This window comes from Papio anubis, chromosome 17, assembly GCF_008728515.1.
Source record: "Papio anubis isolate 15944 chromosome 17, Panubis1.0, whole genome shotgun sequence".
Taxonomy (NCBI): Eukaryota; Metazoa; Chordata; class Mammalia; order Primates; family Cercopithecidae; genus Papio; species Papio anubis.
The window spans coordinates 41,790,049-41,801,416 of NC_044992.1; positions in this window are offsets into that span (position 1 = coordinate 41,790,049).

Below are 11,368 nucleotides of genomic sequence, written 5' to 3' on the forward strand. Positions count from 1 at the left end.
TGGGGACTGGGCCCAGGCCTTCTTGTTCAGCCAGAAATTCCAGCCTTTTAAGGATCAAGAGCCAGAGAAGGGCCTTTTCCAGGCTGCCAGCGAGCCGTTTTTCCAGCTTGGCAATCTCACCAGCGCCTTGAGGGAGGCCCCTCTGTTTGCCGGCACCTCGTAGGCCAGGCTCTCGGGAAGGAATTATTTCTTAAGTCAACTTTGTTGAGGTCTAACTTACGCACAATAAAATGTGCCCATTGTAGGTGCACTGTTGTATGTTTGCAAACCTACCACAATAACCAAGGTGGAGAACATTTCTGTCACCCTGAAAGGTTCCCTGTGGCCCCCTGTGAGTCAGTCACGCCCCTTCCCTGGCCCCAGGCAAGCACCAATCTGCTTTCTGTCCTGACAGATCAGATTTGCATGTTTCATATACATTACCATATAGTTTCTACTCTACTCTTACATCTGACTTTTCCTCCTCAGCCTAATGATTTCCAGATTCGTTCATATTGTTGTGTCTATCATAGTTCTTTCCTTGTTATTGCAGAGTAACACATTCCATTATATGGACATGTTACAGTTTGTGTGTCCATTCACCTGTGTTTGGACATCTGGGTTATTTCCAGTTGGCAGCTATTATGAATAAAGCAGCTATGAACATTAGTATCTAAATCATCATGTGGATGCATGTGTTCATTTCTCTCGCATTAGTAACTAGAAGAGGGATTGTTGGGTCACATGGTAAGCGTATGTTTCACTTTTAAAGAAACCACCCAACTGTTTCCTAAAGTGGTTGTACCATTTTACAATGTATGGGTAGGACGGGATTTTGAATGCAGCCCTTCCCTCCCTATTCCATATCCTGGCCTTTTCTCTTCCCCAGGGACTGAGCAAGGTTTTTTTTTTTTTTTTTTTTTTTTTTTTGGTAAGTTTGTATGGTGCTTCGGTTGTGGGGGTGGTTCTTTGCTTCACCAGAAAACATTCTCCTGCCCCCTCAAAGTCCCTGCTCATAGATGAGGTTAAAGCGGCTATGCTGAGTAGGGAAGGGCTTAAGGATCTATTTATATGTGAATTTAAGCAGATACAGTGTTGGCTAAAATGCTATAATTATTTTCCTTTTGCTAGCTCTTCCCATCCTGTGAGAGTGTTTTTGTTTTATTTTTTAGATGGAGTCTCGCTCTGTGGCTTAGGCTGGAGTGCAGTGATGCGATCTCTGCTCACTGCAACTTCTGCCTCCTGGGTTCAAGCAATTCTCCTGCCTCAGCCTCCTGAGTAGCTGGGACTACAGGTGCGCGCCACCACACCCAGGTAATTCTTGTATTTTTAGTAGAGACGGGGTTTCACCACATTGGTCAGGCCAGTCTCGAACTCCTCAGGTGATCCACACACCTCAGCCTCCCCAAGTGCTGGGATTACAGACGTGAGCCACGCGCCTGGCCAAGTGTGTTTTTAAACAGAGCTACTGCCATGCTGGCAGCCTCATCCTATTCCCCTGCCTGCTGCTCCCCCAGCCCCCATCAAAACTGTTTCTTCCAGAGGCCAAGGCAGCTGAGTTTCTTTTCCTGAGTCTTCGCTTTTCATTAGCACAGGCTGATAACTGGGGTAGGCACTGGAGCTGGAGAACTTTGTATTTTTGCTGTCAGTGTCCCACCCCTGCTCTCACCTCCCTGTCTGACCCATTGTTCCACCTTGCCGTTAGTCACCAGTGAGCTCCGGGCTTCACTAACTCAAGGGATGCAGCTGCCCAAAGACAAGGATTAAGCTTTCTTTTTATATTCAGACACATTGCAAGAAAGTACAGGCAGTAGAAAGGATCTACCCTTGGAGCAAGAGGTAAGGAAACCTAACAGGCTGGCACTGCACATCTGCTGAGCTAGTCCTTTTTCTACCAGTTTTAAAGTTTTTAGAGTGGGGCCAATAAATAACCTTTGTAGGATAAATTCAGATCTTCATTGTAAGACTCTCGGGATATAATTTCTCTAACACTTCAGGATACCTAAGAAACCATTCTCCCCTGCTTGGGGAATACCACTGCTCATGCCTGGAGTAGCAGTAGCTCACTTAGCTGGGTTCATCATGCTCCACCTTCTTCTTCCTCCTTCCTTCTTCCTCCTTCCTTCTTCCTTCTTTCTTCTTTCTTCTTCTTCTTTTTTTGAGACAAGGCCTCGCTCTATCGCCCAGGCTGGGGTGCAGTGGTGCTATCTCAGTGCACTGCAACCTCTGGCTCCCGGGTTCAAGTGATTCTCCTGGCTCAGCCTCCCGAGTAGCTGGGACTACAGGCATGCACCACCATACCCAGGTAATTTTTGTATTTTTAGTAAAGATGGGGTTTCACCATGTTGGCCAGGCTAGTCTCAAACTCCTGACCTCAAGTGATCCATCTTCCTCAGCCTCCCAAAGTGCTGGGATTACAGGCATGTGTCACCGCACCCGGTCATGTTCCACCTTCTTTAGAAGGCACTTGCTGGCAAGATCCTACCAGTCTCAGCATGTTTTAAACAGATGAAATTGCCCTGGACTATCAAAAGATTGCCTGGGATGATAAACCTCTGACATTGCCCCAGTCTGAGCTATCAAAACAGTATTTAATCCCTGATTAAATATTGTTATTACTGCTATTTATTTTATTCAAAGACTGAAAAATAGCTGTGAGGTACTGAATTTGATACAGGTAGGAAGTCTTGTTAACTAACCCTTATTCCGAGTTGGCTTGAGCCAAACCTGTGCTGTCCAATATGGTAGCCATTAGCCACATGTGGCTATTTGAATTTAAATTACTTAAGTTAAAATTCAATACAATTAATTTAGTTCCTTCATTGCAATAGTCACATTTGAAATGTTCAATCGCGGCCGGGCGCAGTGGCTCAAGCCTGTAATCCCAGCACTTTGGGAGGCCGAGACGGGTGGATCACGAGGTCAGGAGATCGAGACCATCCTGGCTAACACGGTGAAACCCCGTCTCTACTAAAAAATACAAAAAAAACTAGCCCGACGAGGTGGCGGGCGCCTGTAGTCCCAGCTACTCAGGAGGCTGAGGCAGGAGAATGGCATGGACCCGGGAGGCGGAGCTTGCAGTGAGCTGAGATCCGGCCACTGCACTCCAGCCTAGGCTTCAGAGCGCGACTCTGTCTCAAAAAAAAAAGAAAAAGAAATGTTCAATCGCCACATGTTGTTAGTGGCTACCATATTGCACATGGCAGACATAAGATATTTCCATCACCACAGAAAGTTGTATTGGACAGTGCTGGTTTCAATACTTAGCCACATATATAGCAGCAGCTTTATCATGTAGAACATTTAGAACCTTATCACCTAGGACATCTATATATGGGCCTTATCTGGGCTAGACCTTAGAGAAAAAAAATTCAGAGATACGATCCCTGTCCAAGATGCATCTGCAAATCCAGAATGACACTGACACACAGGATTTAAGACAGTAAGGACCAATTTCAGACCCAGCAATGACGGACGTGTAAGGGCAAGAGAGAGACACAGATTCAAAGAGAAGGAAATCGCATGTGCAAAGGCAAGAGATGTGAGGGGCTGGCTGTTTAGGGTTGTCCTGGAGTGCTAAAACAAGGAGATATTTGTACTTTAGGATGGTTATTTTGGAGACAGTGAGAGGGCCATGGGGAGACCAGGAGGACCAAGGAATAATCCAGAGGGAAACTGAGTGGTTCTTGAACTAAAGCCTGGGCAGTAGGGGTGGAGAGAAGCAGTCAGATCTGAGGGACGTTGGGTCCAGCCTGGACGAGGTAGGTGGAGAGGAACATGCACTATACCTGGAGGGTGCCAATGAAAAGCTGGGACATCTGGGATGAATTAAATGCTGTGGGCTCTAAATTAAAAAATCTCCACCAGGAAATACCCCCAAATGGCTGGTTTCTAGAAGATCAAGGTTGCCAAAGCTGACTCCTTCCAAATCGTGAAGTATGAGGTTCTGTGCAACTTCAGTCTTCCCTTCGAGTCAATGAGGCGACAAACCTATTGTTGGAAAATGGCGTCCTCCAGGGAGGGTGTCGTGGGGGGCCCCAGGCTCATTGTGGCGCAGAATACACAGCCCTTGGTTGTCCAAACTCTCCACTTGGCTTTATTTATAACCCTAATTACACCCTCCAGGAAGAACAGTTGCTGATCAACCCAGTTACAAATTAAAGTTAATAAAATGAAAAGACAGCAATGAATGGCTGCTGCCCAAGCTGCCAAAGGCTCCGATCAACCCCAAAAAGAGACTGCAGAACTCCCAGGACTCCAGCCACCAGTGTCCTCAACCACATGCTTGCCGTAGCATCCCTTCCCTTCCTACGTTGCCTCCCTCCCTTCCAGTGGCTCAGTCCACCTGTTGTCATCTCCCATCAGGGAGCATCAGGCTTCAGGTACTCCAGGTTCAGAAACTCATGACACACCCAGCTGGTCCCCAACCCAGCCTTCTCCTGCCACCACTGCCTCCCCAAGGGGCCACATCAGCTGTGGTGCCACTGTGTGAAATGAAGCTGCTGTGAGCAGAGCAGTAAGAATCCAGGGACAGGAAACAGGACCTTCACCTCTTTACTCCTCTCCAGCTCTCTTTTTTCTCTTTGCAGCTCCCTTTCTTGCTCACTTCCTGTTATCTTTTTCTCTACCCACCTCCCTCACCCTGTGACTGACATTGTCCACATGCCCTGAATGTTCTGAGAGGGGCCCTGAATTCCACAGGTGTCCCAGATGGTCGAGCGGCACCGGCTGCTTCGTTCAGAAGCACAGGCAACTTCAACGCAGCCTCCAGATTCTGCTGACTCTGTCCATTCCTTTTTCTTTCTAAAGAGAGGAAACTGGAGAGGGAGAGTGGGCGACAATCCTCTCCTCACAGGCCCTGCTCTCTGTGTACTTGGCCTCTCGCTCTACCTCCCTCTGTCTCCTGCAGCTTGCCTCCTGCAGAAACAATTACAGATAGTTGATCTTCATGCCTTGCAATCCACAGCACACCTGGATGAACTGATGCGGGTTATCTGGGAGGATGGAAAAGGATGTGATGACTGGGCCACTTCTCTGCAGCATGTAGAAACCAGCGCACTGGTTCTACTTCTGACCCTCTTTGCCAGCCCCTAGAACCTGAGTACTATGTGCATACCAGCCGTCAGGCAAAACAGCGAGTTCCCTGGGGTTTAGGGCAATCATCCCTGGACGTTCTGGCTTGTTCTTGTCTCATATCTGCCCAGCTTTAAACTCTTGGTTCTTGGCTGAGCACAGTGGCTCACGTCTCTAATCCCAGCACTCTGGGAAGCTGAGCTGGGAAGATCGCTTGAGCCCAGGAGTTCAAGACCAGCCTGGGCAACATAGGGACACCCCGTTTCTACAAAAAAATTTAAAAACTAGCTGAGTGTGGTGGTGCACACCTGTAGTCCCAAATACTTAGGAGGCTGAGGTGGGAAGATTGCTTGAGCCTGGGAATTTAAGGCTGCAGTGAGCTGCGACTGCACCACTGCACTTAAACCTGGGCAACAGGGTGAGACCCTGTCTCTAAAAAAAATTAATTAATTAAAAATAAACTCTTGGCTCTGTTCCCCCCCAGAGCCTTGATTAGGTGTTTCTATCCAGTTCTACCAGCATTTGGCTCTTGGATTTCCCAGATGGGCACTGATGTGGCTCACCCACTGGAAGGCCGAGTTTCTGCCCTGCCTTCAGAGCAGCTGTGCCCTGGCTCCAGCTCTGCCATCACCAAATGTCCACATCAGGCTCTTCCCCTGTGCCCTAAGGAAGCCAGGGTGGACCTCTTCAGTGAGGGGGTGGCAGAGTGACCAGAGGAACCAGTGCCGCCTCTAGGGCTGGCCATGCCAGCAAGGGCAAGATGTCAAGATGTCACCATCAGACTGTGACTCAGGGGGTGGCCCACACACTACTTTGCCTTGTAATCAGTGTGTTTACTTGTCTGCCTTGCCCATGAGGCTACGAGCTCTGCAAGAGCAGGCCTGTGTCTGAATCGCCGCTGTAGCCCCAGTACCTGAGGCAGGTTCTTGTGCTCTGACCAAGTGTCTGTTGAACAAATAAATAGACAAACAAATGAGCTCCTCCTCCTTTATTCCCTGCCAAGGTTAATGTCCTCCACAGGCCCAGGTGAGAAGCTTTGGGGTCATTGAGTTTTATTGATTCTGCTTCTTAAAATACTTTGCCAACCAATTCCTTCCTTGGGGGATTATGTGTTTCTTAGCTAATTCTAACTGTCAGTTATTTATTTATTTATTTATTTATTTATTTATTTGATAGGCTCTTGCTCTGTTGCCCAGGCTGGAATTCATTGGTGTGATCATGGCTCACTGTAGCCTCGACCTTCCAGGCACAAGCAATCCTCCCGTCTCAGCCTCCTGAGTAGCTGGGACCACAGGCATGCACCACCATACCAGGCTAACTTTTTTTTTTTTTAAGAGATGGGATCTCACTATGTTGCCCAGTCTGGTCTCAAATTCCTGCACCCCAGCAATCCTCCTGCCTTGGCCTTTCCAAATGTTGGGATTACAGGTGTGATCCTCCAACTGCCTTTTGATGGATTTTCTGGTTTCCTTTTTAAACTCTCACCTCCCTGTCCATCTGCCCCACTGCTCATAAGTATAACACAAATGTAATCATGCTGCTCCTCTGTTTAAATATCTCCAGTAACTCTTCCTTTCTCACCAACTAACGTACAGTTCCTTTAGTCCCTCCATGATTTGGCCCAACCTACTTTTCCAGCCTTCTTCCTGCTGCTTCCCCTGTGGACCCTGGGAGCCAATCACTCAGAAATTCTTGCTGTTCCTCAACAAGTTCTTCTTCTTCCACCTCCACATTTTACATGTTTTATCCTCTTTGCAAAGGTTACTCTCTGCAACAAACCCCACCCTTGTCAACCTACTGAACTCCTACTTATCCTTCAGGATCCAGCTAAAATGTCACCTCCTCTGATTCCTCTAAAGTCATCAGCTAGCAGTCCAGCAGTCCAACGTTTTTGTTTGTTTTTATTTGTTTGTTTGTTTGTTTTTTGAGATGGAGTCTCGCTCTGTTGCCCAGGCTGGAGTGCAGTGATGCAATCTCCGGCTCACTGCAACTTCTGCCTCCCAAGGTTCAAGCGATTCTCCTGCCTCAGTCTCCTGAATAGCTGAAAAAAAAGTTAAACTGGTATGGTGGTGCATGCCTGTGGTCCCAGCTACTTAGGAGGCTGAGACGGGAGGATTGCTTGTGCCTGGAAGGTCGAGGCTACAGTGAGCCATGATCACACCAATGAATTCCAGCTGGGTGTGTGTGCCACCACACCCAGCTAATTTTTTGTATTTTTAGTAGAGATGGGGGTTTCACCATGTTGGCCAGGCTGGTCTTGAACTCATGACCTCAAGCAATCTGCCCTCCTCAGCCTCCCAAAGTGCTGGGATTACAGGTGTGAGCCACCATACCCGGCCCAACATTTCTTTCTTATACCTCTTATCACCTTGCATGTGTCCCCAGAACCAAGTACCGAAGTTCCTTGTTCCATGTCTCTCTTGCATGAGCACATAAGTTCCATGAGGGCAGGACCTGTGTCATCTACCCTAAGCTGGCTGAGAGCCTTGTGCATGGGGGGAGAGGCAGCATACTATAGGCTCCGTGGCCTTGGGCAAGTTACTCGCCCTCTCTGTCTCAGTTTGCTCATCTATAGACTGTCTTAACAATAGTTCCTGCCTGAGGGTTGTTGAGGATTAAATGAGTTACTATTCATAAAGCAGGCAGAGCAGTGCCTTTCACATACTAAGCCCTCAATAAACATTAGCTACTGTTATTATCTGTGATTATTAAGTCCTCTGTGAATGTTTTTGAGTGAATGAGAGCTTTAAGTCGAACAAGGCCCTTTTCTACACATAAAGAACATCCAGTATCACAGTCCCTCTGTTAAGATCTTCAAAACGTCAATGCGCCCGATATACTACCTGAACGAGCAGTCCCTTGTTTGTGGTAACAATCTACCACTTTTCCAAGTTATGCAGAAAATGTTCGGTTGAGGAAAGATGACTGGAGAAAGTTTATCGTAGTTGAGACGAAGGAAGGGAAAAGATTTCGTCGTAAGTCCCTTAGTTACATTTTTTTTAAAGAGCCAGGGTCTTACTGTGCTGCCCAGCTGGACACAAACTCCTGGGCTCAAGCAATCATCCCATCTCAGCCTCCTGAGTAGCTGAGGTTATAGGAATGTGCCACCACACCCAGTAACCTTTGAGAAGGATGTGAACCTGTGATTATTCAGCTGCTAAATTATGAGGAACCAGGTGACCAAGGGGTCCAGTTTAGGGATATTCCTTTTTGGAAACAAATTTCTGCATCCAAAAATATTTATTTATTTATTTATTTATTTATTTATTTATTTTTGAGACAGAGCCTCACTCCGTCACCCAGGCTGGAGTGCAGTGGCTCAATCTCAGCTCACGCAGCCTCCCCAACTCAAAAGTGATCCTCCCACCTCAGCCCACCAAGTAGCTGAGACTACAGGTCTGTGCCATCCCACCTGGCCAATTTTTGTGTATTTTTGTAGAGACGGGGTCTCTCTATGTTGCTCAGGCTGGTCTCGAACTCCTGAGCTCAAGGGATCCGCCAACCTCGGCCTCCCAGGGTGAGCCACTGTGCCTGGCCCCAGAAAACTTTAAAGACAATTGAATCCTAATCATTTTGATTTAGAGAACGATCATAATTTTGACCTTGGTTCAAATTCTGGTCCCGTTATTTACCATTTGTAAGATCCTGATATATCCCTGAGTCTGGCTAATCTATAACTTAAAATTACTCCCATCTCATGTGGCTGTTGTGAGGTTGAGATAGGATTAAATTAAGTAATTCACATGAGGTAATTTACATAATGTAAAGCATTAAGATCATAGGTGTGTAAAACTTGTTGTCCAAGTCAGTTGTGAAATTTATTCTGTACCTGGATCTAATAAAAATGCTCACCTCTTAAGCAACAATAACATTGAGCAGCTATAGGTATAGTTTTTATTCTTTTATTCTAGTCAGTTAAAAAAAAATCTTCTTGAACTCAATATGTATTGTAGGCCAGATTTTTTTGTGACTGGCTGAAGGAAAAAAAAAGAGTTAAAAAATACAATCCCTAGTGGTGGCTCACACCTGTAATCCTAGCACTTTGAGAGGCTGAGGCAGGTGAATTGCTTGAGCCCAGGAGTTCAAGACCAGCCTGGTAAGATGGTGAGACCCTGTCTCTACAAAAAATGCAAAAATTAGCTAGGGATGGTGGCTCACGCCTATAACCCCAGCACTTTGGGAGGTCAAGATGGGTGAATCGCTTGAGCCCATGAGTTTGAGGCCAGCCTGGGCAACATGATGAAATCCTGTCTCTACAAAAAATAAAAAAATTATCTGGGTGCAATAGTGTATGACTATAATCCCAGCTACTTGGGAGGCTGAGGTGGGAGGATCACTTGAGCCCAGGAGGTTAAGGCTGCAGTGGGCCATGATTGCGCCACTGCACTCCAGCCTGGGTGACAGAGCGAGACCCTGTCTAAAAAAAGAAAAACTACAATATCTGCCCTCAGATAGCTCATAGTCTGGTGAGGGAGACAGATGACAGATTTTTAATGAGGCAAAGTCTAACAGTGGCCTGTTACGTCTCCACAGAGGAGACGCGCGTAAGTGACAGGAGACAAGATGGGGCAGGGTAGTTAGGGGAGATGATATTCGGACTAAGCCTTGAAGGAAGAGTAGGAATACTAGTCAGACAAGAAATGGGGAAGGGAAACTGACTCCAGGCAGCGGGAGCAGCCCGTACAACAATCCTTGGGTGCAAAGAACCATTCCATTCCAGGAAGAGCAAATTGTCTGATGAGGCTACAGCGTGAACACTCTTGGTAAGGAGGCAAGTAAAGAAACTGGAAAGGCAAGCAAAGCCTCGCACCCTGAAGAGACACAGGTGGCAGGTGAGGGTCCCAAGCCTGTCCCAAATCAGGATGCAAAGCCACGGAAGGCTGCAATCAGAGGAGTGATCCTATGCATTAGCGTCTTTGTTCTGCTCACTCTGGAGGCCACATAACTAGAAGGAGGCTATTCCAAAAATGCAGGCAAGACATTCTCACTTGGAGACGTGCAGAGGCCACAAGAAAGGTGATTCCACGATCTAGATCCACATGCAAGCTGGCAAATACATCTTATCCTGCAATACATGCTCACTAAGAAGTGGCATTTGCCGGGTCCCTATCTTACTGACTTTAAAAGGAAAAAACTAGCTGAAGTGGCATTTGAATACTTCCAGTAGACCACCGGGGCACCTATCAGAAGTGTCCCAGCAAATATGGGCACAGAGGTGAATTCTGGAATGAGGGGAGGTCCACGAGATTATACCCTAAAAACGTGCTTTTGTTGTTGTCGTCGTTTGAGAGCAGGTCTTGCTCTGTTACCCAGGCTGGAATGCAGTGGTGCGATTACGGCTCACTGCAGCCTTGACCTCCTAGGCTTAAGCAATCCTCCCACTTCAGCCTCCTGAGTAGCTGGGACCACAGGTGCACACCACCACGCCTGGCTTATTTTTTACTTTATTTTTTTGAAGAGCTGGAGTCTCATTTTGTTGCCCAGGCTGGTCTTGAAGTCCTGGGCTCAGGCAATCCTCCCACCTTGGCCTCCCAAAATGCTGGGATTACAGGCATGAGTCACCATGCCCCACCCCAAAAACGTTAACAGAGATTATTTCTGAGTGGCAAGATTATAATTGATTTCTTTTTTCTATAATAAACATGACTTATTTATATATAGTTTTAAAGAATAAAATAATTTCTTTTTAAAAAGGATCAACCCAAGAACTTTGGATTACAGGGGAACTGGCAGAGCCAGGCCAGGCACTAGGATGGACCATTCAGAGGTCTAGATCCAGGGTGGGGTCAGCGAGGGTGAGAAGACTTCAGCGCGGAGGGAGAGGGAAAGAACCAAATCCGCCAGCATGCGGGCTCAAGAAGGAGAGTAAGTCCCTCCATGTTAGAGGAAGCCAGCGCGAGGGAAGTGGATGTACCCATTAGAGCCAGGGATGACGCGCCAGCCAGGCATTTGGTAGAGGGATGGGGAGCGCGTGCTCAGCGCACAGACAGATTTTCAGTAGGTGGCTGAAAGACGCGAGGGGAAAGATTGTGTAACTGAGTTGTGCGGAAGGAGAATAGTGGCCTATTGTTGGAGACCCGATAAACAAATTGAGAGCGTTCATCTTGCGGGTGTGGGCCTGAAATAAGTTCCAAGACAGCTTAATGATCCATCACAGGTTCTTTCCTGGGAGTGAGTCACCAGCACATTATATTAACCCAGTTCACCCTTGGTTGCCCCAGCGCCTGCAACAAAGCAACCGAGATACCGCAGCTGAGCTGCTCCCGTCATGAAGCCTCTGGCCTATACAATGGGGAAGATAAAACCAGCCAGCCTC